The 5,193-nt window shown below is 50.0% G+C and overlaps 1 non-coding gene across 1 annotated transcript; it reads right to left on the bottom strand.

The window, feature by feature from the left end:
• Positions 1-2,979: 2,979 nt before the first annotated feature.
• LOC127206032 (small nucleolar RNA SNORA17) lies at positions 2,980-3,113 on the bottom strand. The gene has a single exon (XR_007832727.1). It is a non-coding gene; the product is annotated as a small nucleolar RNA SNORA17 (small nucleolar RNA).
• Positions 3,114-5,193: the final 2,080 nt, after the last annotated feature.

The raw sequence follows: 5,193 nt of genomic DNA, 5'->3' as shown, positions 1-5,193 counted from the left end.
GCTTGAAAGATGGCTCAGTGGTTTAGAGCACTTGTTCCTCTTGCAGAGGTCCTGGATTCAATGCCCAGCAGCTATATATTGGCTCTGACTCTAGTTTCCGGGGATTCACTGCCCTCTTCTGGCATGTATGTGGCACATACATACATGAGGGCAAAATACTCATACCTATAAAATAAAACTATTCAATTTTTAACAATTTTAATGATAAATAAGCAAGGGGCCTTCGGGAGCTAAAGACATGCACTGCTCTTGGAGAGGACTTAGATTCAGTTCCCAGCATCCATGTTGCTCCGACAGCCTGCTATCTCCAGCCTGAAGGAAGAGATGCCCCGCCTTGTACTCCTCAGGCACCTGCACTCGTATGTGCACACCTCCACACACATACACGTAGTTTTATTTTATTTTTTTTAATTCTTAATAATAAATAAAGCTTTGGTTCTGAATATCTTGCGAAAGCCAAATGACTGGCTTGGTGACTCTATAACCAGAACTACGCTCAGCCAATTGTTAGGATACAGACTGGTGGTCCCTGTCTGTGCTCAGAACTGCTGCTTTAGCCAGTCTGCAATGGACCCCGCCCCTTACATCCCGACAAGCTCCCAGGAGCTCTACTGTCGCTGCTGCAGTGCCATGCTTTGGGAAGTTTTAACCTGCTCTAACACAACTCGGGCTCACAAGTGTAAGCACCAGGGGCCACTGCTCCCAAAATTGAGAGTCCTCTTCTCCTAGACCCCCATTCCACCTGTAGCCTCATCCTAGAACAGGTAAATTACAGAGAAAAAAAACCATATACCTCCATCCACAATAATCAGGTCTGGAAGTGTTCACTGATAGTTTATTTGGGAGTGGTGCAAGCTTAAATGTGTCCCTTTCTTTTTGAAATTGGTGACTACTTTTTAAATTTTTTTACATATATTTTCTTATTATGTATGGGGGAGGCATGTATGTGCCACAACACGTAGGCCTCAGAGGACCTCTTGCAGAAATAGGCTCTGTCCTTCAGCCCTGAGGATGCCAGATAGGGAACTCAGGGTTGGCAGTTAGCACCCTTAAGAGGTACCTCACCAGCCCCTAATTACATCTGACCTGAAAGGAAACTAGACTACATCTGGTGCCAAAATAACTAATTAAATTCACCTATCAGTGTAAAGAATAAAAATTTTCATTTTAGTTACAGTCCAAAGACCTGCAGGGATAAATTAAACAACACTCATGTGCCCTCTAGTGGGGACTGAGTGGTTCATCGGCCAAAGGCTACAAAATGCAAAACTTTATCTCATGCTAAACAATACATGAGATTGTTGTATATATTTTACTTTTTATTGGCTCTTTGTGAACTTCATATTATCCACCCCAATCCCACCCTCCCCTCATACTCTCCCTCCACCCTTGAAACATCCCCCAGAGAAAAAAGTTGTGGAAGCTGTAGTGTCATACATTACACCCTTTAGTACACACTTCTTAGCTTGGAAATGTTCATTGTAAAGACTCTTTGGTTGGTTCAAGGCCTCTGGCCTATCAATACTGGATCCTCACTGGGACTCCTCTCAGCTATCCTGTGGTTGCCCTGTGTCAAAGAGAGCCTGCAGCTTCGGATCTGCAGAACCACCAGCCACTTCACGCTCATTGATGGGGTAGATATTAGGTGGTCCAATTCAAAGCCCTGGATTGGGCCTGAGACACAGCCTGCCAGCTCTCACACTCTCCATCCACTTCACTGCAACCCCTACAACCAGGGCCGGCTCGTTCCTGCTGCCCAGGCAAGGTGCGGGGCTTTCTTCCCGAGTGTTGCAGCTGGTGAGGGACATGGCCACTTCTCCCACTTTCATTACCCCGGGGCCAGCTCTCCCACCTGCCAAGGCGGCAAGGGTAAGAGGGTTGGGGACGGCATCTCTCCCTTGCAGATGCTGCCTCGCGGCTACCAAGTTAGCTTTACCATGCTCACATCCTTGGGCCAGCTCACCCCAATGCCCACCATCAGTGTCCAATCTATTCTGCTGCGCAGGCGAGGTACAGGACCTGCTCTCCTAAATGCCACGTCAGGAGAGAGGTAGGGACAACTCTTCTGCTCTCATGGCCTCAGGGTGGAGGTGGCAAGGGAAAAAGGGAAGGGAGGAAGGCATCTTTTCCAGGCTGCTGCACAGCAGACAAGAAGCAGGGTAGGCTCTTCCCACTTTCACACCCTCGGGGCAGCTTACCCACAGCTCCCGAAAAGTGTGAGCCGCTTTCCAGAGCACTGCATCTGCCTAGGAACAGGGTCAGCTCTCCTGAGCTCACACTCCCAGGGCCAGCTCTCCCAGGATGACCAGGTGAGGGGCGGGGCCAGTTCTGAACAGCCCTCAGACATCAACATGTCCCCCTGCGGCAGCCCAGACCAGGTACGTCCACTTGGCCTTTGGTGCTAACAGACTCCTGCAGCTGCAAGGCCGCAGACCAAGATGTAGCCCCAGTAGCAGCCCAGGCCAGGACGCCACTATAGTCCCAGGTGGCATCACCGGCTACTCACACCAGGATGGTTTTCACTACCTTTGAGTTGTGCCCACACAAATCTTTCTGTTTCTCTTTCTCTTTCATGCTCCATCATTCACTTCCTGCTCCTAGTAGTACCCCGGATCTGAGTGTCTGGGGTGTCTCAGGAGTGGTCTCAGGAGTGCTACAGCGCCAGGCAGGGGTCATCTCAGGCATGGTCTGCTCCCCCGACCCCGCAGGCCTGCAAGGCACCGTGCTGGTGGTGTCACCTCAGGCTAGCTGCCTATCCGGATCCCATGGCACTGGACTGGTGGCCATCACAGCTTCGCTCCTCACCTGGCCTGCTGGAGTGGCTCCTTGCAAGGAGCCACTGTGACAGGCTTACTCCTGCTCAGGGTCCCAGGCTGGCTTATTCTAGTCTCCAACTGGCTCCTGGGCCTGGGAGCCAGTCCAGGCCTGCCTGGCGCCAGACTGGTGCTTGACTCAGGCTCATTTTCTTTTTTTTCAGGGAGTGTTAGGCTACCAATCTTTCAGACGTACACAGGTCAGAACACTGAGCATAGACACAGCCTCTCTCCTCTCTGCCACCTACTGGCGCACAAGTGGCACAGCAGCCACACCCGCAATGCCTCTTGAGGCGCAGAAATTATTATATTCTTAACCCTTTAAAGTCAATGAGGAGCCGGGCGTGGTGGCGCACGCCTTTAATCCCAGCACTCGGGAGGCAAAGGCAGGCGGATCACTGTGAGTTCGAGGCCAGCCTGGTCTACAAAGCGAGTCTAGGACAGCCAAGGCTACACAGAGAAACCTTGTCTCAAAAAAACAAAAAACAAACAAAAAAGTCAATGACGAGTTTGTGTGTTAAAGAAAGGTGACTAGTTATGAGATATTTGGAAAGTTCAATTATAAAAATAAAAATAAGGTAAATTTTAGATCAAGTAAATTTTGGTTATTCCTTCTGTTATCATCTATTGACAATTCTTGCCTGAACCAATTAATATTGTGCTGGCAGAAAAATATTTTTTGTATAATAATAGAAAGTAATTTAACAATATGTTAACATACAATCATAGAATCCTAGTATAAGTTTGTGATTACTCCATTATTAATATTCTGTTGGGTCTCCCTTGAAAATGACTGACACTTCTGCTGTATCCTTGCTCACATTTGCTTAGATCTCTGTAAAACAAGTACAAAGGGTCGAAATAATTTCTTGTGTCCTAACAGATTAGACCAGAATAAAATTAGAAACTGCTACCTCTGCCACACAGGCCCAGGGAGGTCAGAGAGGGACACGTAAGCACCTGCTGTGGGCTCCACTAGTATGGACAGATGTGTGATGGAGAGGTGGGAAAGACGGAGTATGCAGTGAGGAGATGTAAGAGAAAATGAAGCCGAGCAGTTTGTACCCTGTAAAGAAGGTGGGACTAGAGAGTGGAAGGCAGTGAGGAACAGGCAGGTGTGAGGAGGCCATGCTGAGGCCTGGCCTGGATAACTTACCCAATGCCACAGACAGCAAGGGGTAAGGCCAGCTCTCCTGCTCTCATTTCGTCTTGGCCAGCTCATCCACCAAGGGCCATGTCTGGGTCCACGGTCCTGCTGCAGCTGGGGTCTGTTGACCTCTGCGGCCCGAGTCAACTTCAAAGGCCAAACAGAAGTCCATGGTCTGGGCTGCCACCAGAGACCATGTGGACATCTGAGGGCCATGCTGCTGCAGGATGATGTGCTGATCTAAGGGGTCTACACTGCCCCCTGAGGCCGTGGGGATACCTAGACCTATGCTGAGGCCGGGGCAAGTGGGCATGTCTGGGTCTGAGGTCCTATGGTAGCTGGTGTCTGTGTTGTTGTCCCAGGCCAGTGTTACCACCAAAGGCCGTGCAGATGTTCCTGGTCTGGACTGCTTCCTGAGGCACTGTGCTGAGCTGGCCCCTCCTCTCACCACACTCTGGAGAACTATCCCTGTTCCTTCTCTAGGCACCACAGTAGAGCTGACACTGATGATGAGGATGTGGGTGAGTTGACCCCAAGGGCATGAGTGTGGGAGAGCTGGGCCTACCCCTCGTTGGGTGGCTTGGGTGAGGGAGAAATTCCCTCCCCCGCTCCCCACTTACCCCTTAATGGCTGTGGCAAGTAGGAGAACTGGCTCCAAGGTCATGCAAGAGGGAGAGTGAGGTCTGCACCTCATTGTGAAACACAGTAGAGCTGACTTGTGTGGCAGGGGTAAGGATGAGCCGGCCAAGATGAAATGAGAGCAGGAGAGCTGACCTTGCCCCTTGCTGGCTGTGGCATTGGGTAAGTTATCCAGGGCAGTACTGGAGAGCTCGCCTTGGTGGTATGGGCACAGGACAGCTGTAGGGCTGACCAGCCCAACTACCTCGCAGGCCCAGATCCAGGGCTTCGAGTTGGCCTAAGCCAACATCTACCCCATCTATGATCTGCTGGAGTTTGTGAAAGGGCCAGTCCTACACATCCAAAGCTGCAGGTTCTCCATGACACAGGACAACAATAGGATATCCAAAAGTAGTCCAGTATTGACAGTTTAACAGAAGCCAGAGGGCTCAAAACAGACCAATGACTCATTGCAATGAACATTTGCAAGTCAAGGTGTTTGGGCAAAAGGGCGCACTGTGTGACACACCATGACACACTACAGTTTCCATGACAAGAATTTTTTAATTATTCTACCGTATTTTATTTTCTTTTGGGGAGAACGGTTGCAAGGAC

The sequence above is a fragment of the Acomys russatus genome, chromosome 22, assembly GCF_903995435.1.
Source record: "Acomys russatus chromosome 22, mAcoRus1.1, whole genome shotgun sequence".
NCBI lineage: Eukaryota > Metazoa > Chordata > Mammalia > Rodentia > Muridae > Acomys > Acomys russatus.
This window is presented reverse-complemented; position numbering and strand designations above follow the sequence as displayed.